This window comes from Corvus moneduloides, chromosome 1, assembly GCF_009650955.1.
Source record: "Corvus moneduloides isolate bCorMon1 chromosome 1, bCorMon1.pri, whole genome shotgun sequence".
NCBI classification, from domain to species: Eukaryota; Metazoa; Chordata; class Aves; order Passeriformes; family Corvidae; genus Corvus; species Corvus moneduloides.
The window spans coordinates 136,451,965-136,479,459 of NC_045476.1; the positions used below are offsets into that span (position 1 = coordinate 136,451,965).

At 35.5% G+C, this 27,495-nt stretch overlaps 1 protein-coding gene across 3 annotated transcripts in view; it reads left to right on the forward strand.

The window, feature by feature from the left end:
- Positions 1 to 27,495, forward strand: part of RALYL (RALY RNA binding protein like) — a 386,418-nt gene that overhangs the window by 81,566 nt on the left and 277,357 nt on the right. Inside the window, exon 1 of one of the 3 annotated variants that reach the window (XM_032128447.1) lies at positions 7,075 to 7,153. The exons of the other annotated variants lie outside the window; for them this stretch is intronic. The gene's annotated coding sequence lies outside the window, so the exon portion shown is untranslated. Of the gene's footprint in view, positions 1 to 7,074; positions 7,154 to 27,495 lie in introns of those variants that run through there. 3 annotated transcript variants of the gene reach the window in all.

Here is a 27,495-nt window from a genome sequence, read left to right on the forward strand (position 1 = left end):
CATCTCATTACCACATTATGTCTAGCTAAAGAAAGAAGTCCTCATGGTGGAATATGAATGCTGAACCACAGGAGAGGGTCTGAAGTCACAAGTCATAGTACTGGGATATTTGTAGACATACACTAGCTTTACACTGCAATCAGGCCTGAAACAAAGAGAAAATGCTAAACATTTGAATTCTAGTTACAGCCAAGTGGAGACATTTTAAAAATAAGGGATCTCATTTTTTTTTATTTCAAGCAGACCCTATCAAATTAGCTTGCATAAAACCTGAAGACCTACTGAACTTATATTTAGTTTTGTTGCTACAGCCTTATTCCTAGTATTTGAAAAAATAACTAGCAAAGGACTGAACTTCCCAATCCCACAAGAATTGCTTTAAAATAACAGGATGGTAGGGAATCCTCTTTTATGCATGTCTTGTTTTATGAAATAAAAATAAGCTATAACCTTTCTGCTAAGAATCAGTAACAAAGAAGGCTATGTTGAGAATATCTAGAGGATCCCCTATAAATTTAATCAATAAATGTGTTTCAACCTTTACTTGGAAACCTGGAAAAACTAAATACCTCTACTGGGCAATCATGAAAGCTGATGTTTTCTCCTCTTGTGAGCTCTCAGTCTGGAACAAAAACCTTATTGATGGAAAAGAAAAAGAAAATGGATTTTGGAAATAATAGCGAAGGATACTAACAAATAAAAGAGATTTATTAGCAGTCTTGCAGTTTCTTGGGTAGTAGGTTTTTTCTTTGTATTCCCATTTGTCAGATAGGGCAAAATAATAAAAGACCTTTCATGGGAATTGACTGGAAAAAATTAGGCTTTGATTTCGAATTTTTGTTAAGTAAGTAATGGATATTTTGAACCGAACCACTACACTCAGTCTCAGTTTAAATGAAATTGACCCACACCCATCCTTTAAAATAATAAAAAAAGTCATGTTAAATTTTGCTTTCTAAGGCAGGTTGCTTAAAATTATTGAAACACACATATCCAAAATCAGACGGGTTTACTTCATGCTTTAGGGGTGCAATGTCATCTCAGCTATACTGCTGGGGCATATTTGCCTTTAGATGCACAGATGCAGTGGATCTGAGGACCCTTGGCACAATCTGTTTCAGAGACACAAGATTACAGACATTTCTTCAGGCTGAAAAAATTCAGGCTCTTCAGCCTCTTATATCATCTCAAACCATCCTTGTAGCTCTCCATTGGGCTTGTTCCAGTTTGATTGTTCTAGTTTGTACTAGAGAACTGCAGCTTGGGCACAGTACTCCAGTTGCAGCTTCATAAGCACAGAATAAAGGGGAATAATCAGCTCCATTTACCTTCCCCAAACATCAGTGTAAAGGAGGACCTTCTTGGGCTGGTATAAATTTTTTGCTTCCTTCTGCAACTCGGCCTCTGGTGTGCAACTTAAGTCTTTACCAGACCCCTACAAGTCTTCCATATGTAACAAAAGCACTCATTATACAAATATTATTCAGTTTTTTTAAACTAATAGTTTTTGCCTTTAGAATGCTTCAGGCTCTCACTTCCTCTGTGACCTGTTCAAGACCGAGCAGCCAAGTTCTCTCCACAACATCACCCTATAGGCCCTATACTGCCCCATATTCTCAAATAAGTGTGTGTTTTGTGTCTTCTCCTTATTTAAAATCTGTAATCTTGAATATTTTTTTTACAGAAAAGCTAGCAATTAATATATATTGAGATACTATTTATTAATTTTACCCCTGGCAGCAGTACCCAAACCGAACAAACACAATTTTGACCATCCTTCTGGGAAAGACAAATGCTCTAAGATAAAATAGTCTGTAAAAATTTTAAAGTGAAGAACCTTTCTGAAGTTTATCTGTCTATGTAGCTATTGTATCTGGATACATATCATTTCTGCCATTCCCTTTTGCCTATATGATACTGGTCTGGGACAAGAGTGAGAGGGTTTTGATAGCTTTTCAGTACATTGCAAGAAAAAGAAATATGACAGAAAAACACGTGACAAATTAAATTTGACATGTTTTTTATCTATATAAAATGGATTCTGAACAGCTGGTAATTGCAAATATTTTAGCAGTCATTTTTGATGCGGAATATTGCTTCTGTGCTCAACATTAATGAGATGTGAGTTGTACTTCATCAAATTGACAGTTCTCAGGTTTTTTTTTTTGATGAGCATGTGATACATTACTCAGAACAGTACCTAACTGATACAGTTACCTGGGAATAAATTCTTAGTTTCATTACCTGCTAGTGACCTACTTTGGCTATACATTACAGAGCTGTGCAAAAAAGCTTATGGGTACATATAAATAAATAGATAGAAAAACTTTAGGCAAAAAGAAAGGGAAAAAAGTATTCAAAATCATACTACAAAAGTGAGCATTTCTATTTAAAGGAACAGGAAATAAAATTCACATTTTCAAAGGAGTGGGTAGACGTAGAATCTATTAAAGAATTCAGGAACATTTTCCTTTATTGAATGACTAAGATTCCCTCTTATGTAAGACTTTTTCCTGCTGTACTTATTTTATTGATTCTGTATTGTCGTTATTGAAAAAATAAGCTGTGATGATGCATGAAAGTAGCTGTTGCCTCATTAGAATTTTCAGAGGGAAACCAGAGGGATTATTCAAATATTTAATGTTATTCACCCATGTTATAAGCAGCGTTATTGTCTTTGATTTCCTCATGAAAGGAATACTGTTCATACTCAAGTCTAGGGAGATGATTACAAAGACATCCCCAATTGCCCCAGTCAGATGGATATATGATTTTGAATAGATCTGCATAAGGTCAGTGGTTGAGCTTTCATGTCTCAGCAATACAGATCTTGGGGTTTCTTAATGGTTTTTTAATTGTTAGTCGTGGTTGAATGTGCACACCCTACCATGTAAAATTAATCTTGCCGTCCTTACCTGTATCAGGGAGCTAAGACTTTGAATTTCTTCCTCTGGTGGTGAACCTGAAAAACAGTAAGGAAAATCCCAATAGAAGAAATTGCACAATAGAGTAGGGATTTATAAATTAATTTATCAACAGCGCTGGTGGAGACTGAAAAGTAGACATTTGATGTAATGCCATGTTCCTAATTTCCAAAAGTAAAAGCGTAATAATATGCAGGTATGCACATTCTATCAAGTGAAATTGGGAGTTTTGTATTGTGGGTCATGGTCACAGTATAGGAAACTAGTAAATAACCAACTGCGAGGTTTGACACTCTGCAGTGCCAAACTCCAATGGAATGAAGTGGAGGTATTTTGAAGAATTTGCTTTGGTTTCATAGAAAAAGGAATTGCTGTACTTCTAATTTCTCTGAACTTCATTACAATATAATTATTAGAAGAGTAAATGAGAAAAAAGGATTATATTAGAGGGATTCATTTGCTGAAAACGAACATTAGGATGTATAAAAATGCAGGGGACTCAGATAGGAAAAATTGGATGTCCTTTAGCTGGAGTAAAAGAATTTGGATAACTCAATAGCGAAACCCCCAAATATTGTATTTGATTTTCTTTAATTTCTTTTTTCCTTTTTTCTACCTTTTATTTTCCTATGTTCCTGGTCGCACACCTGTTTTAATGTAACCATACATGAGGGTAGCCTGTACCCAAGGATTTCACAGTGCAGTCCAGAGGTTAATTTTATCAGCATCCAAATTTACTACAACTATCCCCACTGTGTTAACCTCTATACATACCTTATTTATAATGCAGATAAAGGATTGGTAGTGCTGCAATGCTGATGATTTCAGAAATTCAAGTTTATAGTGTAGGTATTCAAAACAGTACAAATGGACAGCAGAACTATCTCGGGCATTTCAGCCTAAGTGAAATCTGATCATGTTGTCCACATATCCATTAAGGAATTAAAAAGATCATTAACATCAGTGCTGCTACATATAAAAATATATTCATTTCAGAGAGGCATTGGAAGGAGTCTTATGAAAATTATTGCCATCAGGTTTTGGATTAGTTTCCTCAAATGAGTTTTGAGGAGCCTGAACGTGTTACGAAACAGATCACTGGCTGCCGGTGACAGCAGAGCATACGGTACTCTATCATCCAGAAAATCCCTTTAGTTTAGATATTCTTCATTAAAGGATGTTTGCACAGGAAAAAAAAGGAAGCCATGTGTTACAGAATATGGGGATAATAATTTATTTGACATTGATGGACTTAATATTATTGACTGATTTAAGTTCTAGGTATAGACATTCCAACCGTGTTTTCTAAATTTTGTGTATTCAGTAGTACAGCTCATCAAGCACAGTCCTGGTAAGTCCATAACATCTATTTATCTTTTATCAATAACCTTTAAAAAAGAAAAAAAGTTATATTGGAAAAAACCCCAGATATATCTCTCTGTGAAAAATAATAATAATAAACAAAATTCTTTCTCACTCATACAACTCTTTATATTTTTCTTTCTGGAAAAATCCAATGCTACATAATAAAATACGACTGGGAAGTCTTCCTTGTCATTTCAGGCAATTGCCTTATTTACAGTAGCACCATCATAAGAATCTCTAAGATAAATGACAGGAAAAAATTCTGGGTCTGAAAGATCATGGGAGAGAATTAAATAGTGCTGAAAGCAGAATAGTACCTTAGTAGCCATCAGGCCTGTGAATCAAACCACAACAATGTTATAATGTGATAGGTAGGTGAATGTAAGTTCTCAGGATCTCATTTCTAATTTAGGACCCAATACATGGAAAGCATATATGCTTTAAACTTGCTAGATACCAGTCTAGGTTGCCACAAATCTGAAATACTGACACATTTGAAAACATTCGCTGTCATCTAAAATGGGGAAAACCCCTCATTTGCTTTAATTCTCTTGGTCTCAGTTTACTTTAAGTGAAATTTCTCTCCAAATTCTACATCTTCACAAAGGTGTTAAGGACAAAAAAAGGCACTGGAGACCTTTCCTTAATTTTGATGACAACACTGAAAATGATTTTTTAATACCACAACACTGAATTTAAATACTAAGACTGAGAGCTTTCTTCCAAGGAACAGAGACACAATTCCAAAGCTCATTGTGTTTTTAAAATACATTCTGATTAATGGGAACAGTTCTACCCCATGAAGATTTGACTTAAATCTATGGGGATAGGTTTTAGAAAACCTCTACAGGAGTTGATGAGTGCAGTAGTTATTTTCTAAGTCTAACATCTCTTCAAGCATTCTACTTGTTGAACCTAGATTCATTTTTTAAGCAAATGGCAATGCTATGAAGATTTTAAAGGTTTCTGCTATAAGTATAGGAGAGACAAAAATTATAAATGCAATTTTAATTTCTGTATCAATAACTCTATTTTAAAAAGGTTTAAGGAGCATAAATATTTGATTCTGCTCCTCAGATGAATGCAGTTAAATAAGAAGGAACAATAATTATTCTGTTTCTGAGCACTGATTTGGAGGACCTCAGCCGATTACAGAGCACAGTTGCAGACTGAAAGGTGAAATATGAGTTTTAACGAATCACAAGAATCTGCTGTAGCATTCGTTCAATTATAATAAAATTCCTGAACCTGTTTTCTTTTAAATAAAATAAAAAATTAACCTTCCAAAGTCATGATTTTTTTTTAATGGTTATATAATTAATGTTTTGATTGGTCACTTGATATGAGTTTGTAACATGTATTTTGCTTATGACTCAGCCACAAACTTTAACCATAAACTTCAGACATTAATCCATTCAAACTGAAAACAAAATATTCCAGTAATTTGCAGATCTTTGTGCTACAAATTTTAAGAGAAATAATATATCATGAGACATCATAAAATTAAGTCTTTTGGCAGTGCTGCACTGTTTGGGAACTTTTTCACTTTATAAGGTTGGCAGACTCCAGATGAGGCACAGTGGTACTTCTTTGCAACTGTGCTGTAGGAAAACACCTTGTGGTTGCACAAATAACTAAGTACTGATTTTAGTACTACTTGCATTTAGTGCTTTATGAAGCAAAGATGAAAAACAGGAAAAATGAAGTATTGAAATTTCAGCTCTGAAAATTTCAAACTTTCTGCTGTTATGCCGCTAAAATTTTAGGAATTTAAATCATTTAACTGAAAATTTTTCTCTCAGTTCAGAATGACTTTGTGATCCCAACCCTGCATAGTGTTGTGATCCTGATGTTTTGGCTGAAGTTAGTAAGAACTGTAAAACTCAAAATTTTTCCCTACAGGAAAATTATATACGTAACATATATATTTCATAATGTTCCTCTGAAAAATGTTAAGAAATCCCTGTATTCTCTCTTGCTCTATTTCTTATGGTTTTAAACAGAAGAGTTACATCTAGACTTGAACAGAGAGAAAGAATATTTCAGTCCCAGGACCTAGAATTTTGTGAATCCTGTTAGGAAGGCATGTACACAATCCCAAATTTTGTAAGTGTAGCAATGAAAAATGATTTACAGAATGTTTAAAAGTCATTTTATATGCCTACATTGTACTCCCACAAAATTTTTCTTCTGGATACATTATTCAGTGAAACTGATGACAGCATGCTATATAGCACCAAAACCTAGTCAGTAATTCTGTGTGACTAAACAGATGAAAATAAAAATATACATGATTCTGGCTATAGTAGCACTCACCTTTCAATAGGGTCATAGAAACAACCATGTAGTAGTGTTTGGGTTACTACTTATGGCCACGTTGTTATTTCACAGATATATACTCTCTTAAAATACCATGGCAATGGTTTTCTTGGTATTGTAATTTATATGTAGGTTGAACTAGACATCCTCAAATAGAATTTAATCCAGTCTCTTTTCTTTTTCTCTCTGTTCATTCTACTTTCTGCATCTTTATGTCATAGCCCATTCTTTAAAAATGAAAGTTCACCATGTCATTTTGCCTGCGTCTATTAGCTTCACTGCAGTCCTGCCTGTTTTATCTGCAAATATGTAGCTCCTCCTCAGGGTTTCCAGCCAGATGGACTACTGCTGGTACATTGAACTGCCAGCCAAGAGAGCTCATTTCTGACAGGCACAAATAAGGGTTGGAAAAGGAATTTTCAGATACAGAAACTAAACAGTCTTTTTAACAGTGCTGTTTTTCCCACACATAGCCTTAAAAACCAGGAGTCCATTCTTCTTTATTTTGCTTGGGAGACTCATAAACAGAATACCATAAGAATGAGGTTTGTATTTTAAGTAGTCCATTGAAAATGTAGTTATTTCTCTGACTGCTTACACTTTTTTTCCTCTATAAAATCTGAAATTTATGAAATATTATTTTCCTTGCTTTTACATTCTTATCATACTAATTGCATCTGCATCATATTCTGCTCATTACCATCTTTTATGCATCCTAATTACTCATTTTTATGGCTACTGGCCTAATTTTGAATGTGAGAGAACAATTATTTTTCTAGAATTATCAGGGTGGGGGGGATTGTTTTTTTTTTTTGTTTTTCTCTAACTTCTTCCAGAAATAAATATTTTAAATGTTTCAGACAAAATTTACTGTTTTAGCTAATAAACCTTTACTTTGTCTTTCAGAGGATGGGAATAATGTCCTTATAGCTTTTAGACTTTTGCCTTTTAACTGAAAAAGCTATGTTGGTGATGTGCAGTACTCATATTTTTTCTCTTTTCTAAGAAGTTTAAGAAGGCATCACTCTCTTCTTAAGTAGCTTAAGGGATGGAAGTCAAATTAGAGGAGATATAGAGAAGAGTAAACTTTTTTCTTAGCACATCTTATCTTTCCTATTTTGAGCGCAATCACAGGAGAACGTATTTCAAGGCTTAGTAGTTTGACACTGAAATCAACAATATTGCTATTTCTCTAAAAAGCATCCCATTGTTTTTGTACCTAGACAGCTGAATAGGGACAAGAATCAATATCTAGAAGGAGCGTATGATTGCACATTCTCTTCATGGTGTGGTCTCAGGAGTAAAACATACTTGCTGATATACTGTTATTGGTTGACCATATGTTCTGGTTCTGTTTATGTAGAAATAAACATCCAGGATGTGCATTGACACTTGAAAGTTGCATTCCCACTTACATGTAACATATGCATTTCAGTCAAGTTATATATTCAGAGCATTTAGCACATTCTCATTCTTAAGATGCAAAAAGAAGATCCAGATTGTAATTTGATTCCCAGCATTGTTTTTGCCTCCTTCTCTCTGCATAATTATTTTATAATGATGCAAAAGACTGACACTGAATCCTAAAATAATGAAAGTCAGTGTAAAATTACTACTGGAATTTATATGCTTTGCATTAAGTTGCAGAAGACCAAATGTAGCAGAAATGTGGAAACAGGCAAAACTTTTCTTAGAATTAAATGAACTACAAGATGACTTGTCAGGAACCTCTGTCATCATGCATCATAACAGAATCATATAGGGGTCAGGACAATATTAATGTAACTTAATAAACAGGCAGGACTGATGGCTCGGAATGCCAAATAAATTACAACATACCAAAAAATGGACATTAAATCACTATTTTGTAGAGTGGAGATAAACCCCTGTAGCAGGAAGGTCTGTCAAAAAGATTGTGACTAGTATACTACAGATTTGAGAGGGAAGTTTATGGTCAAGATAATGCCAAAGGTTTGCCCAGTAAGAATAAATAAGGAGTTTGAGTTAAGACAGCAAATAAAAACTATTCCAGATTTAATTGCTCTTATAAAAATCAAGTAGTGCTTGGACTGAAGAGATATAATAAGTCTTTTACCCATCTTGATCAGATCAACCCTTTTCGAGAACAGATGCAGGGCATTCACTAAAATTTTTAATGGATCTATCTGTGTAATATACTTTTGTTAAAATGATCACAAGTAGCTAATGTTAGAGATAAAAGACGAAAAACCCCGATGTTTAAGTTGACTTCTGGCTCAAGGTGCCAATTTCTGATACAGGTGAAATTAGAATTTTTTGCCGTTTTCCATAGTTACATAGAAAGATGGTAGGCAAATAATTCTCTTGTAGGTATTACTCTATGGGAGAGTTTCCTGCAACTTCATGATTTGACACAGGTGAAAATAATATAAAATAAATTTTAAAAAAGAAAAGAAAAGGAAGATACTGAGAGAAGGAGCCTAAAGAACGTTCATGGAGTCATTCTTATTGGTAAACTTTTCTGAGACAGTAGATGCTGAATATAAATACTTTGTGTTAAGTGTTCCACCCACAGAGTTTGTGTGAGTCTAGAAAATGAAGTGGAGGATTTAAGCAAATGAGGAATGGTGGATACTTGAGGAGAACCTATACTTTCATATCTTGGCTTAAAAGAAAAGGAAGGTGTTATGACTGATCTGCAGCAGTACATTTGTCAAGAAGTTAGCATCTGAGGAGATCTGTGGACAGGTGAGGTAGCATGTGAAAACAAATGAGGTGAAGAAGATACTGACAGTAGGAAGAGACTGTGCACATAGAAATAGAATAGATGAAAACTAAACAAGCCAACAGAGAAATTACAGTTAACAACACGGGAAGACTTTGGGGTATTTCTGTTAAAACTTTCAGAGAACTAGTTGCTTTTTGGCACAGTTTTTAATTTTTATATATGTGTTTTTCCATATTAAACAATAAATATTTAAGTAATATGATGATTGCAGCTCATGCTGATCCAAAATATAAAAAACAACTGTGACTGACAGAGCCAGATGGAGAAAAACTAACAAACGGGAAAATTTACCACTGTAAATAGTAAAAAAAAAATCCAAACATATAATGGAAAAAACTAGATTGTAGAATTTATATTTATAGGTTAGAGAACAGTGAAGAAAATATAACCGAGAACTGCTAAAACTGTTGTGGCTTTTCCATTTTCAGATGTCCAAGTGGATACACATTTACAACCTCTTAACAATAGTAAGCACTATGTATATACATGTAAGTATCATAAACTTTAAACATCCTTTCTGATTAGTTATTCAAAATTGAAGCCACTGTATTTTCCAAATACATTCTGGCAGTCTTATCTTGTATTTCTTAGCAGGAAAATTACCACCGGAATTCAAGGAAACAAAAGCTGAAATATTGAAGTCTGTGTATTTGTTCAGGCAATTGAAGACAAGAGGAAAATTTCCAACCTAAAAGGTTAAAAGACTGATAAATATCAACTAGGAAGAAATAGAGGGAGAATCCTTACAATAAAGCACTTCTTAATCCTGCATCACTTTGCCTGACAATACCTATTTCAGAGCATATATTTTAGCAGTTGAACTAGTGGGGTCATTTAAGAATGCAATTTATCAATCAAGAGATACTCTTTTCCTTACTGCCCAATGTTCCTAAAGATAGCTTCAGTTATATCATCTGCAGAAGCACTGTGCTTCTTCTACTCTCTTGTTATTGGCAATAATGGAAGCAAAATGAGAACAGAAAATCACTGCCGTGTCTGCCTTACTGTGCCAGTTTCTCACAGGCTGAAATCTGGGCCTGGCTAAAACTACCTGTATGTTCAAAATATATCTAGTGGGGTGCTGAATCAATTTTCTTGTGTTTCCAAAGCAGACATTCTTTTCAAATTCATCAGATGAATGTGTTACACCCTGAATTATCTCAATATACCACCGATCCAATTCCACATCCAACATTTTCTGAGTGAGAAAACACCCAGTGATGCCCCGAGGAACAGTAATGTGCTGAGAGTGCAGCTGAGACACACAGGTTGTATACAACAGATGGTACTGAGCATGTGTTTTAGGCAGAGCTGCATGACATTTACTCTGAAAGTGCTACTTTTTCTTAATATATTTCCTCGGTGTTTTCACTACATTGTCAACTTTCATTCAAAAGCTGGAGAATGTTCGTTTCAGACAGGAAATCTGGGAAGGAGCCCTCTTTGGCAGGAGCCACTTTTTCCTCTCCAGTTGTGCATTAACACACTGCTGAGGCATTTCTGAGTGCTAGTTTGGAAATTAGAGCTTCTTATTTCTCAGTAATAGAATATTAGTTGAAAACAAGAAAAAGATGAAGGAAAAATACTCTACCAAATTCTGTGCAGGAAATTGCTTTGCAGTTGCCCATTAAAAACACTTTGAAGTGCGACATCTTAGCTCAGGCACCTAGGAAAGATTTCCCACTGCATAGAATAAGTAAATCATTACTTTCTGAAGTCATCAATGCATTTAGGAAACTTGTAAGGTGATGAAGGCAAAGGACATTCAACATCCAAGCCAGATCTTTGCTGTTTGTGAGCAGCAGGTATCTCTGCAGCATCAGGTACAAATGAGTTATTTAGCAGTCTTGTCATAGCTGCACCTATAGCTCTCAGAGTTTACAGCAGGTATGCTAATATGAATATAGCCTCTCCTGCTTTATGTTGATGCACAGTCTGCTTTTTATACATATTGAGGGGATTTTAGATTCGAGTTTTGGGGAAGATTGACTTTTAAGGGTAGAACTTGTGATAAATGTCAGGAAAACTTGAGAACTGCAGTGAGCAGAGCATGGTCACAGCAATCCTTGACCTTCCAATAAGTCATCTTGCACAACATTTTCATCGTTGTATGCGTGTTTCTTGCCAACATTTCATAAAAACACTTATGTATGAAACAGCTCCCTAATGTGGAGATATATCAAGCCCCATTAAAAATGAAGCCAGCTGTACTGTTTATAGGTGTATTAGATTTTAAAATTTTTTTTTTAATGAAGTTTTATGTGATAGATGGGAGAATGTGGTCTTTTATAATAGATATTTCTGAGAGTAGTCATTGTCAGGGACTTAAAAACAAAGGGTTTGGTGTTTGTAGAACCTTTTTCTTCAAGCTTCAGATTCTTCCACTTACATTGTTTTGTACTCGTAGGTTTCACTACTAAAACCAAAAAAAAAATTCCTCCTCTGGAGAACTGGAAAAGGCAAAGAAGAAATCTAAAACCCAGTGGCAAAACTAAACCCCAAAATCCTTTCTGAAATTAAAATACCTTGCAAGCAAGGACATTGTCATTGAACACCAATGAACACATTATGAGCACAGAAAAAGCTTATTCTTCTAACTTTGTGCCATTCAAGAACTAGAAAATGCTCCAGCCACTTCTCTCCTATGCTTTCCACAACTTCTGATCAGCACCATGACCAGAAGTGGTCTGAGTGGGACAGATATGCCTCGGGTTCAGGAGCTAATGTGCATCCAGCCCCATCTCTGCAGGCTTCCCAGGCTGCCACTCTTGCTTTTCCAAGAAAGGAAGACAAGGCATCTCATTAAGGTCTGCAACTTTTTTCTCAGAAGGAAGTTTCAGTTTTCAGACAAAAGCTTCAATCAAAAGAGTCTGTAGGAATGGAAAAGTTTTGTATAACTTCAAGGGCTAGCTTCTTTCTCTGAGGGAAACTCTTTTCCCTTACCAAGGTAATTCAGGATTAAACAAAGCACTGCCCCAGATTAATCTGATAAGCAATCAGAAGTCCACAAATATCGTATTGCAACCTAGTACTGCCTTTTTCTTTTTCTTTTACTTCCTTTGAGAACTAGCTAATTGTCACCAGGGCTTGGGTTGAAAAAGAGATTTCTTCTATCCTTCCAGTGAATGTCGAAAAAGGGTAGAAAAATTAGGTTTTTAAAGCTGATTTTGTGGATTAACTTTTTGCAGAACCAAGGTGGGAGGACTTGGTGCTACAGCTGAAATACTGATGACCATATGCATTAGACAATTTGTTTTTGTATGAGCCCTCAGCTGAGGTCAGTTCCGTATTCCCATTAGTTGGCCCATTTGTTTTCCCTTCTAACCCAGGGGTTTGTTGTTTGGGTTTTTTTTAAAGATTAATGTAATTATAACAGGAATTTTCTGTGTTTAAATAGTTTTTAAACTAATTTGATGCAGTCAATATTTCCTATATTTCTTTTCTCTAAAAAAAAACCAACCAAAAAAAAAAAAAAAACAGAAAAAAAGGAGGGACTCTGATGGCTATATTAGTATGTCACTATATAGTAGACTCTGTCATTCCTACACACAATTAAAAAAAAAAATCCCAGGTTGTTTAACCTTGCTTAAATCATGACAGCAAATGAGGTTAATTTAAATGAACTGCATACTGCTATAAATTAGTAAATAAGACAGTCAATTAACCAAATTAAATCTTATTGGAAATTGGCTGCTGCCATCTGGAAATTTTTTATTAGACTTTATAGCTTGCATGACCTTTAGAGTGCAACTGGCAGGATTTTTTATTTCTCTAAGAAATGCTTGACTTAGAAGAATGAAGTATTTGTAAAACATTTTTAGTATTCCTGTACTTGATGGATAATTGTAGTGGGATATAAAATATTCCTGTCAGTGAAGAGACAGTTAAATAGGTATGGAGTTTCTTACTGAAAAATCTGAGTTGCTTGTCTGTGTGCTGGAATCCATTTTTCTGTGGTTGTTTTTTTCCTTCATATTAATGATACAGTCTTCTAATACACTGTGGAATCTATTACAGAAGATTGGCCTTTATCAGTCAATCTCTAAGATGTTTAATTTTTTAAAATTTGCTATCCTTTAAAATGTCCAGAAAAATCAGAGTCATGAGTAGTGATGTTTTAAGGTATCATTTCAGTGGTACCAAAGCAATTCTCTCTATGGGCAGCTTCAAAGAGTATTATCTAGTTGTGTTTAATACATGTATGTGCTTTCCCTGCAGAAAAACAGCAGGGTGATGCAATCCTGGGGGATAACTTGCTTAGTGTTAGCTTAGGGTTCACTGCACCTTGCTTTGTATGTATAACTTCTGGGCAGTTAAAGGGTTTATGGTACCACATAACGTTGCCCTTACCTTTAGCTGGAGGGAGCTTTTGTAGCTTTCTGACTTCATACAGGCTGCTTAACCTGCTGCCTGTGTCAGTTTGTAGACATGAATTTATACTGAGGGAAAGTCTCCTTTTCCTTGTAGCCCTGTATACACAGGGACTTTAGTGGCAAGCGATAGACTGCCCAGGGAGATTGCCCAGAAGCTTTGTGGAGTCTCCAGCCTTGGAGATATACAAAAGCCATCTGGACACAAACTTGGCAACTGACTGTAGCTGGCCCTGAGTGAGAAGAGAGGGTGGTGTGGACATGACGATCTTAAGAGGTCACTTCAAGTCTCAGAGGCTCTGTGATTCTACCCTTAAATAACCCATGCTCATGGCCACAGCAACTCCATATTTGTTGTCTCCAAGTGCCTTCTCTCTCATAACAAATGGTCCCATTCTTCAACTCAATCAGGTGACAGACCCTTGCAAAGAAATAATGATAGGAAATATTTGCCAAACTCCCAAGCTGTTGACCTAAGCCCTGGCCTTTTGCCTGGCTCTTAGAAGCCCCTGGGATAAAATTATTTGCTTCAAGTCATAAACTGCTTTTGCCTCTGTCAAGAAATGTGCTACATGATGCTTGACTAATGCGCAGTAAAGCTGTCACTGTACTGCACACATATGCATGAACAGACGGGCTGAGGTGCCCAGATGCCACAGAACTGGTCATGTGGCTCGAAAGTTCCCTTAACTGGAGGAAGAGTTCTGCTTCTTTCAAGCTGAAGAGAACAACAGAAATACACAAACACAAGTAGGGGGGTTTTTTCGGTTTCTGGTTTGTTGGTTTGGTTTTGGTTTATTTTCCCCCCAGAGATCTGCTAGAACCAGTTTGGGAAGAGAAGGGATTTGGGGAAAAAGGGCACTATTGTGACACAGGTAACAAATCTTTCTATGCATACATATGTTTCATATATAGGTGCTATCAAAGCTCATAATAGTTTCACCACATTTAATGATTTAGCCTTACATGTCCAACAAATGTGCTTTTTTTTTATTATTTACAGTGGTATCCTTTGCTGCGCTCACTTCCCTAAAATAACTGCCATGCATTGCTTAGTATAAGATCTCCAGCTTTCCATATTTAGAGAACTTGCTTGTACAAATCATGGTCAGTTTAACAATTATTTTGAATGCATGAAATTACTGGGGAGCTAAAAACCTGGGTTGAGTGAAATTTTGATAATGACTGAGATCCAGAGTGTAAAAGCCTCTAAGCTGTATTTCCTAACTGGGTCCTGCCAGTTTGGCAGCTGCTGGCAACAGGTAGAATTCATGCCACAGACCCTGGAAATGTATCTCCTACCAGAGTTATGTCCTGGGAGAATTTTACACGATGCTGAAAGAAATGAACAGCTCCACTGTAGAAAAATTTTATGGCCTCCTGGAGGGCAACAAGTGGCTGAATGATCAGGGAGAGAAAATCTGCTGGAAGGCTTTCATGTTTCATGTGATCTCTTCTCTAAGGAGGCAAGGGTGTGCTAGAACAGCTTTGATCCTTAGGTATCTATTTTTTCCTCAATTCCACATGGTTGTCAGTATATTGAAACAGAAACTTGGTCTGGAGGCACTTACAGTGCTGAGGTGTACTGTATTACTTCTTAGAGTGGAAAGACTCAGACTTCTGCTAAAACTTCAGAGGTTGGATTTGTCTCAGTCGATTTTAGTTGAGAGGCTCAGAGTCTAGGGAGCCTTCAAGAGTGAAATAATGTGGGAAAAAAGATGGATATGGTGGTGGAAAAGTTTGTTTTAAATGAGGTAGGGATCCACTTCCTTGCATGTGTTAGGTAATATGAAAGCATAAATATTGAGTGCCTGCTACACTCATTCAGGTAGACCCTTGGGAGTACTGTTTTTGAGGGATGACTAAAGGCATGCCCTGCCTCAATCACAAGGCAGTGTGGGGTGATGAGAGGCTGTGGTTAATATGTGCTCTGCTATTTCCACACTTCTGATATTACCTTCTAGACCAGTTTTCCAATACATGTTCTCACAACTTAATTTTGTGTTTATTTTTAAAGGTAGGGTGGTGTTTTATTTCCAGCTGTTTTCACAACATAATTTTTATTTCATTAACTTCCAGATAATATTTTCTATTTTTGATAAATATCAGAGAAGAGGTTTTTGAATTAGGCTACACCAATGAAAATAATTATCGGAAATGACAATAATGTATGCCACTTTCTTGCCAGTGTCTACTGTAAAAACATGAAAACTAGGTATCAATCTTATGCTCTTGCACACTCTGTAATGGACTAAAATATTAGCTATTCTTTTGAAAAGGGATGCTTCAATACATAAAACACACAATATTGAGGGTAATGTGGAAGTACACTTATTGTGATTAAAATTAAATACAATGTGTATCAGAGAAGTGCATCCAAAGCTTATAAATTCTTACTGCAATTACCTCTGCCAGGGGCTTCTAATTTCTCTTGGTCTCAAATTGTAACATTTGTTTGTTTCTAATTGTAACAGTACTCCTGCTTGCTTCAGAATTTTGCCTAATCACCTGATCTGATAGATCTGTGGAACTGAGTGTATTTGTACATCGCACTCCATGCCTGTGGGAGCATTGGAAAGCAATAAATATATTATCTGTCTCTTCAGCTCTACTGCTGCTTTACAGTCCCTATGATGCTGTACCAGAGCTCCAGAATATTAAACTACCTGACAGTCATTAAGTCCTAAAGGCTGGATATGCTAATAGGGTATATTAAATATTTGACTTTAGTTGATGCTATATGAGCTTTATCCTTGTTCTTGTTACTAAATTCAACTGATATTAAGTTTTAATGTGTTTCTCTAAAAATATATGCACCATAAAAGATTTTATTGCAACGGCTGGGTTTTGGAGATGGATGAAACCTTAATATGTACTGAGCACAGGTAAGTTGTGTACTCCTAAACTAAACTGTTCCTTGCAATTGGAATTGAGCTTCTCAGCTGAGTGGGATTCTCTGTGCTGTTCAGGAACCTTAAAGTAACATCTTCGATAAAAAGTTATTCTTCAGTGAAAAATTGTGTGAAGTCATTCAGATTTTTAACCTCCTAAAGTATAACATTCCAGCCTTATGAGTATTTCTTTGAACACATTCAGTAGTACATTACTGTAATGGACAAATTTTTGTTTTCTTCCTCTTTTCTATCTTTTTCTACCGATATTAATCATAAAGTTGCAGTTTCTGTGTTGCAAATAGTTCATTGTGAAAGAAAAAATAATTTATTGGCTTGGGTTTTTTTCTTGTCAGAACTGTGGAAACCAAAGTCTCTTTATTGGAATAGGTATAGAAAGGTTTTTAATATGAGATGGGAGCTCTTTGGTTTTCAAAGAATATTCTGTGACTGCTTTCTACAGGAGGCAGTTCCTGACTCATCTTTTTCTATAGAGCTGTAACTCCTCCCCTTTAGTCAAGGAAGAGCTTATTAACCATTTTGCATACCAATTTAGTTATCAACAAAAGATGACATCCTGTATCTCTTGAGGCTTTCAAACACTTTTTCAGTGTTATGCTATAGCAAATAGGATGAAAATCTTCCAAAGGAGGGATAAAAATTGCCATCTTCTGTGGTGTGATGGGGAAAATTCATTGGAGACCCAAGCTGTATTTCCATTAGGAAGCACTTAGTGGATCTTTTTACTCTCTAAAATTAAATTTTGCTTGATTTGACTTCTGAAAAATCAAGAAGAAAAACAACCTGTCAATGTTGAATGTATCTATCTGGGAAAAGACCTGAAAATGAGAAGTTGAGGTCATCTATGAAAGTGTTTGGGAAGCCAAGCTGATCTTACTGGTAATTATACTCTATAGAAGACCAAAAAAATGATGGCAATCAGTTAATTTTCTCCTGTGTTCAGTGGAACTTTATTCTAGGAAAAGTGGTTAAGTAATTTAGCTTCTTTGTATTACATGATGTTTCAGAACAGCTTGCTAAATATACGGAATTCTTTCTTATAAAGAAAGAATAATTTCTTTCTTATTTAACAATTAGATATATTATATAGAAGGTAAGTTGCTGAAGGTAGATAGAAAAAAAATCTTTAGACCATTTTAGATACTAAAGAGGACAAATATAATTTGTAAATCTACTTAATTATCACTTAATAATCTTTGAGAGACTAATCTGACCTTTCTTGTAGGTATCAGAATTGCAAATACATAGTTTGAGATAACTGAGGGTTAAAATGAGTGCTATGAGTGGCACTTTAAATACAGGGCAAAGTAATCTGTTGTTTAGAGTGTTCTTCAGTATTTAAATTTTTCAAAACCTTTGTATCTTTTGCCTGTATTATATTTTCTGTGAGCTCTTCTGTGACTGAAGTTGTATGAAGTGGAACAGGCATGTTTTGATAAGTAACTCTTGTGCCATATCTATATCTCAGTGCAGTACATTGCAAGTTTTTCTTTCTTCCCATATTGTAATTTGTTTGTCATAAACTTCATGAAATATCAAGAGAGACTATTACAGTTGACAGACGCAAGTGCTGCATCACTGGCTTAAATGGATTTGTGCCTGCCTACATCCATCATAAGTTTGGTTGTCTTCCAAAATATTTTTTCTGTTGGAAATGGCAATTTCAGCCTGTTCCACCAGCAATGTTGCTAGAATTAATGGTGGCATTATGCAGTGAAATGTAACTGGTCAAATTATGCCAGTTGTTTCTTTCATTAGATGACCTTATTTTTGTTTATATTTCAATGCTTCTGTTTTATGAAGAATGCAGGAGGTTTTGAAATTAATTTGAATATAGAAAAAAAAATATCAAACCTTTCTGTTTTAATAGTGTTACCCAAATGTCATTTCTATGTTGATATGTATTACTGCAACCCTAGGGTATATCACTGTGTCCCACAGCCATAGGGAGGAGGAGAGAAGATCCAACAGACAGGAATTGTGCAGCAAGATTGATTTATTTAATTATTTTACAAACTCTTTTATAGACTTTTTTCTTCATAGTCTAATTGGACAAAGGATCAGCCACCCCTTGGGGTGATTGACTAAAATCCTAAAACATCCATTGTCAAAATATTTTTCTACTATATCATAAACAAGACTTTTCAAGGCTGCAGGTGTTTGTTTGTTTACATAACTCTTCTACCTTTTCTGTGAGAGAGAAAAGTCTCTAATGGGCTTAGAAAATAGCAAGAAAATCCTAGCTAGCAGCATTTTTGTATCTACAGATATGCATAAACACTGCAGCTTCAAACAACATTTTGCTAGCCAGTCATTTTGGCAATATTGCTTTTCCTGTGCTGCATCAGATGTTAAATAGCTAAATTTCAAGGCCCTTCATAATATCACTCCTCCCTGCTTATTTCCCATTTGGTGTCAAATGCCTCACTCTTGCTCCCAGGTGACTCCTGATGTCAGCATTCCACAATGGATTTCAGCAAGCCCTCCTTTGCTGTGCACTGTCCCTCATGCTTGAGAAGAGATTTCTGTAAATGCCTGTTGGGCTACTTTATGATCGCCTTCAAATCCCTCCTTCCCTCCCCTTTGCTCAGATGCCTCCAGGGATCATGCCAACAGTCAGGCTGGTGATGTGTTATGACTACTGCCAATATGGTCCCACAGTTTTCATGTGCTCCCCTGTCTGCCTCCATCTGTTCTCCTTTCCCTTGCATTCAGGATGTGCTTATGTGCCTGTCACTGTTGCAGGGGGAATGGCAAGAGAACTGAAGTCACTTGACATTAGCTAATGAGGACACAGGGAGCCAGGAGCTCAGCATGGGGGACCTCTCCGGGTCCTGGGGTGCAGCACAGTTCTAGCCCTGGCTGTGGGAGCAGACACTCCTCCCCAGCTGTGCTTCCTGCGTGTGTATGTGGAGATCCTGCTCCATGGCCAGGGTCCCATCCTGAACATGAGCCTCTTCAGATAATTCTCACACAGCTTTAAAAACCTAACTTTTATGAGACAGTCATCTGAAATTTAGCAAGTGGTAGAGAAAACAGAAGGAAACATATTTTTTCTTAATGCTAAATTGCTACTAAATTTCTGCTAAGTCAGATAGAGACACACAAAGTGAAAAGGACATGGAACTCCAATATATATCAAATAGAAATCAGATGTTTTCTAATCCATGCTAGCAATGTCAATTAAAACTGAAAAAAACAACACCATGTGTTGGTGATGAAAAATAGTATCTCAGTAAATGATTAAAGATAATGTCACTAAATCAGCAACATTTTGACATAACAAAAATTGTTGATATTTTAAAAAGTTGTGCACAAATATAAACAGAACAGATATTAAATAGATGGCACAGCAGCCAGGTTCTACATCACCAGAGATATTTTAATATGTACTGTTCTGGGCAGGATGTCTCATCTGTGATCACAGCATAATTGAGTCTTCTTTGTGAGCCTCTATTAGTCATGTTTATTGCCTCATAATTTCAGACTACAAAGTAATCCTGTATGTTCTTGGAAGTTATGTGTTCAGGAGTTTTTACCTGTGAATAGGAGCCCTAAGCAGCTATTTAATTTTGGTACGATATGCATTTATTTCAAAGATTTGAGTAGATATATTAAAGCCACAGAGTTTATATGACTGTCCTTAATCACACAAGCATTTAACTTTGAATGGACAGAGTTTACAGAATTCCAGTTTCAGAGGGCGGGATTCAAGGCTTTCTGAAAATTCAGTTGGATTATATTTTGTTCATAAGATTTTGAAAATATTGTGAAGTGTTTCTTTTATTTAGTTTCTAGAAAAGGAAGATTTTATTTGAAAATTTTACTTGATCTTCAGAGTAATTTCACCTCATATCAGACAAGCTGTTTTTATAGATTTTTTTGATTTATAGGGGACAACAAGTAATTTCTAGTTTTGTAAATAGATAGCTTTGGGGGTTTCAAGCTGTTCCCGTCTAGATTAAACAAAACTTACAAACAAAACTAACCAAAACTCCCCAAAACACTCCTTTCCCCAAATTAAATATTTGGGTGTAATTAAATATCCTTGGTCTTCTCTGGTGAGGATAAGAATACTTTTTTCCTCTTGCATAATTCTGAGGTCCTCTAATGCTGGTATGATGACTACTTCAAGTAGGAATGAAGTTGCAGTCAATTCGTTTCAAATGAGAGCTAGGCAAGACAATAGAAAAAATGTTCTCTAGAAAGATTACAAAATATCTAGACAACTGAAGTGTTACATAAATTCAGTATGTAACCCTCCTTAGCAAGAATTACAAGAGGAATCTATTTTAAGATCATTAGTCTGAAATCTGAATGTTACTGCTACTGGTGTTATTATCAATTAGTAACTTGTGACATATGGTGGTAGCATCATTAGAGATAATAATAGTTAAGACTTATACAAGATTTGCAGTTCTGCAGTGCCAACTCAACTGGGCCAAGAAAATGCACCTAACAGATTCGAGCATTCTGCCTAGGAAAATAAAGCCCAGTGACATGTGCGGTTATGAGCCTTTGTCTTAATCTGGCAGCAATATTGCCATTACTGATGTACCGGTTTCCACAGTTGCTTTTTAAAATAAAATTTTAGAAAAATGATGATCATTGGTACTGCAAAACTTCAAGCGCTTAAAATAAAAGCAAGTTTTGAATGACTTCTCCAATATTTTTCAGCGGGATGTGGAGGTTTGTCTTCTTAGTTGCAGGGCTTTTGGGGAAAAGTAATGTATTAGGAAGAAGATTAGAGCACTAGTAACAAGAGAGAGACCTGAATGTGCCTGACTACAGACATAAGTACTTTCCAGGAATTCTTATTAAATATGAGCTATGCCTGGAGTTAAAGACATAACTCACTAAAGTCAGTAGTTTAAAATGGAGAAGTCTCTCTAAAACTGAGGTGGTAAAAGAAGCAGTATGAGTTGAGCAAATAGAGTGTCTTGTAAAATGCTCTTAGATGGTCCCTGCTTGCCCATCCCTCAGACCTTGTCTCAGAACAAGTATAACCAAGAGGTTTTTTCTTTCAGGGGATAATACATCCTGGTGCTTAGCCAATTTCACTGTCACATTGGGAATACTTACTTACATGTCATCTTATCTCTTCTGCACTTTAATCAGCAAACATAAACTTCAGTGGTCCATAATAGTAGCATTTAACACCTATTTTACTACTTAGTCTCTCTCACTTTTTTAATTATGTGTTTTACCCTAGCAAGTACACAAATAACCTCCATATAATAGCCGAAAAAGACTTTGTTTCTCAGTCGTGCCTAGAAATAACAGTAACTACTCCAGCTATTATTACGTATGATGTGATGATTTCAAAATGAATTTTTGGGGTACTGGACACATGTAAATGTGGAAACGTGAAACTAAGAGCAAGGTTTTTAAAATCTGTTAATGTATTTGGTTTTCTTTTAAAAAAAAGGGATTTTTGAGAAAAGTAGCTGTACATAATCTTCAGAAAAAGAATCAGTACTTGTTTGACATCAGATAGCCCTGCAAACTTTTCTCATCTTTCCTGTTACTTAACAGTAATCTCCAGAAGTGGTTCATAACTAGACATTATAAATTCAAACATTAAACACACATTTCCACTTAAATTTTTCTTTTTTCCTCACAAGCAAATGTTAACTCTTACAATATTTACTTGATTTTAAGGGCCTCCAAGACCCATTTGAGCTAATGTGAGTTTTTCCGTTGAGTTCTGTCAAATTTCAGATGGTCTTGCACACTTAATTAATATGAGAAGTTACTTATATTTTTTGATAACTTAGTCATGCTGAGGACATAAGCATATACCACTAATAAGATTTTCAATAAAATACTTACTGGCCTAATATAGATGGTATTACTCTAAGACTGAAAAACATCATCTACAACGTCTGAGTGAAAAATCAGGCTGCACATTTCTGAATCTCTATGTGATGAGTATATTATACCAGTGATGCTCCGGTATAATGCTTTTTCTGAGGAAACACATGCCTAGAAAAACAAGATTTTAAGGGAGCTTGAGAAACATCTCAAGATGATCATAGCAGGAAAAAAATGCCCACTTTCAAATGGCCACTGTGGCTTCCTGAAAGCATTCTTGTTAGTGGAAAAGTTTCAGTTACTTAAAACAAGGGGACATGGTCAATCTTGGAAGGGATGCATCTGAGTAGAAGTGTTGGGGAGAACTGGCCTGCTGCTGCAGTCCAAGGTGGTTCTGACCACGTATAGATCAGGGCAGCTCAAGAATATTACAGTCTCCTAGGACTGACAGCTCCACTGAAGTCCCACATCTGATCAGGTCTTCAGCAGATGCAAGATTTGTCATCGTGTTGTGGTTAAAGATTTACCTCTAGAATTCTTGATGGGCCAAACCCCCACATTACTGATACTTTTTCTCTGTTGACATTTGTCATTCTCATGAATAGTTTTGTTAATCCCTCTGTTGCTTTCTGCTTTTGTTGGACTGATGATGATACCTTAAATGCTGCTTTACTGATACAAACAGCTTAAACTTCTTGTTTAAAGTTTGTGCTTATGCACTTCTTGTGGATATAAAGTTTGTGCTTATGCACTTCTTGTCCATAAAGAGCCCTTTTATAGATTATATTAACAGATAATTAAGTAGCCTTACCACAATTGGTATAATATTTTCTACTTGGACCTCATACCTAGGAACGTTTTAGCTTTGGGGTTTCTAAGAGTATATATTCTGCTGCTTCTGGCCTGTATTGATTTCAGTTGGGTAACTATTCGTTGTACAAGATAACTATGTATTCAGAACATATTCAGGAGTGTGAATAATAAAGCAATGCAGTAATCATGAAAAAGCTTTCATTTAGGGAAAAAATGCTGTGGTCATGCCTCTTGTCTTGCTGTGGCTTTGCCATTAAGGGTTTAGGAAGGTCTTCAAAACTGTAGCTAAAAATCAATATCAGTTTGCTAATAATTTGCAATATTTTTCTATAGAACATTAATATTTTTAAAGTAGAACTTGATTCTAAACCAAATTTTTTTGTAGTGAAGAGTAGATTAAAAGAGAGATGAAAAAACTTGATACACTTGAAGGAAAAGTGACTGTTCAGTATGTGTAATACTTGGTCTGACTTCCCACACAACAGCCTTGCCGAAGCTATAACTGAAGACAAAGTGCTTTAGTGTTCAACAGCTGAGGTGTGGACAGTAGTGGTCTGATTTGGGGAGTCAAGGAGGGAACACAGGAAGTTCACTTGCCACAAGGTTTTCTCCAGAAGACATCATCATAAACCAGTGGCTGACAGAGGGAAGAAATTTTTCCTTCTCCTCCTTTTTCCTTTCTTACTCCAAGTTCCACATCACAAACATGGATCTGCACTAGTATCCGAAAACACAAACTGTCTGGACACACAGCAAAAACTATCCTAATCCCACAATGATTTGGAAGGTCTAATCTTGCTGTACCATGGTAGCTTGAAGAAAGAATCTGTGCTTTTGGGCGCTATACTCATCCTTGAATTATTATCTTTGCTTACCCTGAACAAACTACCTGTTATTTCACACAGATTAACAAATTTTAAACCTTTGGGGCCAGAGCACTTACTATAACTCTGTCTAATTTAAAAGGCTTTAACCCAATCTGGGGGAAAAAAAAAAAAAAGCAAGCAACAACTAACTGAGTACATGCAGAGCTAGCCCACAGGAATAGTCTATATGAAGCTGACAAAATATTTTTCACTAGTAAAATTTGCATGTATGGTAAATATCTCTGAAATGTGGGGAGATATATTTTTTAAATGATTCATTAAAAAACCATATATTTTTAAGGCTGATTTTTCCCCCAGAAAAAAATCCAAAGGATTATTTTAGGGGGTTTTGCATAACTAGAAAACATAGCAAAAAATATTCATGTGATGCCTGTGGAAAAAACTGGTTCCTGCATCTTGTCTTTCATAATGGAGTGTTACTGCAGCCATTTTCTTCAAGGGTCTGATCATTGCTCATTCAAAAATCTTAATTATAAAAAGTGTTAATTTTTTTATTGCAATTTCTAAGAGACTTGACGTAGATTGGCAGTTTACAAACTTGATGTGACAGTTTCTGTAACACTTTCAGCACCACCGTGAATAATTGTCTTCCAATTAGATATTTCCACAGAAGCGCCTGTGTCATTCATTTGGGAGGAATTCGGTTCTGCACGATGTCATTGAGAAAATGAAATTTGTTTTAATAAAGATATGTCTTAAATATTAACAGGTAAGGGCTCTTAGTTTCTGTCATGTTAAGCTGTTGTCTAAAGGAAATCCCTGGTCCTCTCTCCAGTATTTACAAATCCTTTTTTTCCTTCCTCAATGATACTTTGTTCAATAAATTACAATAAAGTTCTAATAGCAGAAGTTCAAACAGAAAGATAGAGAGATTCTGTTCTAACAATTTATCCATAATTTACTGAAGATTTTGTGCCTAGCCCTCTTCTCTGATCCACAGATTGTTTAAGAACACAAAATCTGGCATCAGCACAATAAGCTAGTCTTATGATAAATTGAGAATTATGATAACTTGAGTGTTATTTCATGTCCCATTCTATCTTAAAATACTTTCATGTCTCCAAATTCAAGGAAATATAGATATCCTAATTTTCAACTTAACACTCATTTGACTTACTATAATTTTAGATCTCTTCAGATAGCTTTTATGTAATTACAACAGAACTTACAAGATTTTCACATTAAGCTTTGAGCTGAACACGTACAAGATGTACCACTCATTTCCAAAGTGGTCTGACCTTACTGCAATCATACAATCCTTGAATCATTTAAGTTGGAAAAAACTGCTGTTATCATCGAGTCCAACAGTTAACCCAACAAGGCTATATTCACCACTGAACCATATCCCTAAGTGCCACATCCATGTCTTTTGAATGTTCCCAGGGATAAATCCTTCACTTCCCTGAGAAGCATATTCCAATGTCTAAAATGTGAAACTTCCAATGCCTGAAATCCCAACATTTGTAAAATAGGCATTTCTGACGGATCCCTTCTCTTGTTGCTTCAGCTTCAGGGACAACACAGTAGTGCTGAGTTTCCCTGACTTCCTGCTGTGGTTCTGGTAGCTCCATGTGAGTGGTGCTGGACAGATGAATGTCGCCCTGCTCTCTGCAGTAAGCACTGTCCAGTGGGTCCATAGGCTCAGAGCTGTACCCTCCCATGTCTGTAGGTTTTCTGAGTGGAATTGCCTTTGGAGTTCAGCTGCTTTTTTTCTAATCATCTCCTAAAGAGTGACACAGGACCATTATGTGCCCAAGGATTAACTTGTCATCATCTAAAGTGCTGTATTTTATAGAGTGAATTTAAATTCCCAATGTTAAGCAATAATTTAAACCAGAATGCAATATACCTTACCTTAAAGAATTCTTTTTTTTTTTATAGTCTTGATTATTTTTCCTTAGCAGCAATAATTTAAAAAAAGCTGTTTTAAAACACAGTGTTGGAACTGGGTACGCCACTGCTTTCAAATGACCATGAAACAATAATGTGCTGTAGTTGGAAAAAATGCTTTCACCTGAAGAATCTATTCTTTCTTCAAATGCCAGCTAAATTCCAACTAAAAGTACATAAGCTGAAGCTTTTATGTGTCACCACACACATACACATCTGTGACAAACATGCATATGAATACACTTGATACATGTATTCTTTTTATCAGATGTAAATTATCATCACTCACTCCACTAGAAATGCAAAGTTTTAAGTGTTGCAATTAGCTTGGGGATCAAGGCCAGTACTTAAATCCTGTTGGAGAACACTGATATTTTCCCAGAACACTGTGCTTACTTCTATATAAATGGTCTAGATGCATATAAAATATACTATGTTGTCATTTCCAATGTTTTAGTTAGTTAAAAATATAATATTTTTGTATGTGTAACTATGGCAGAAGCACTTGACCCATACTACTTTAGATGGAATTTCTGAGGGCCTTATTAATAATATATAGTTACTTTCATAATGTAAAATCTAAAAAAAAATTCTAAAAAGATTTATTTAAAAAACAGTTGGGAATATATTTTAATCAATTCCACCTAGCCATGTTCTTGCTGAATATTAACATGTATCATTCTGCTGCTGAATCAAAGTCATTCTTAGAGAAAACTATTTCATCTTTTTGAAACACTTGAATAATACAAATCATTATGCTAAGTACATACAGATTCAGCCTGCTGATGAATACTGGCCTATAGAGAGGATCAAACACTTTACCTGTCTCAAAAATAGGCCAGGTATTTCAGTTTTGATAATTGTAGATTATCAGAGTTCCCTTTCATTTGTTGATGTGTTTTCCTGTGGTATGCATTACAGAGAGAAAATCGAGATTAATGAAAATAGCTCAGATATTCAGAAAAGGTAAAATCGCAAGGAAGGAGATGCTAGGTTGTACTTTCTTGAGTAACAATGTGTTTATGCATGTAAAGCAAATAATATAGCTCAGAACTAAATTGAATCAGAAATATGTTGAATAAATACACTGGAATTATACTGTTTAGTAAAGAACTTCACTGTACAGATATTTTTAAAAAGCTTAGACAAAATAGTGTGCTTAGTGCATGTTTTTCTTTCCAAAAAGAAAGACAATAGAAACAAAATAACACATTTTGAAGGCAGTTGAGCCACATGAAACAAAGCATTATTTTCTAAATTTTCCCATGTATATACATATGTATATGTGTGTATATGTGAAAGGATACAATAGAGTGAATCTCTTTTGTGAAAAGTAAACAGTAGTTACAATGAAAGGGTAAAAATTATGAACATTTTTATTTTATTATATCTTTCAGTCTTACAACATTATGAAAACTCCTAATTTTGATTCAC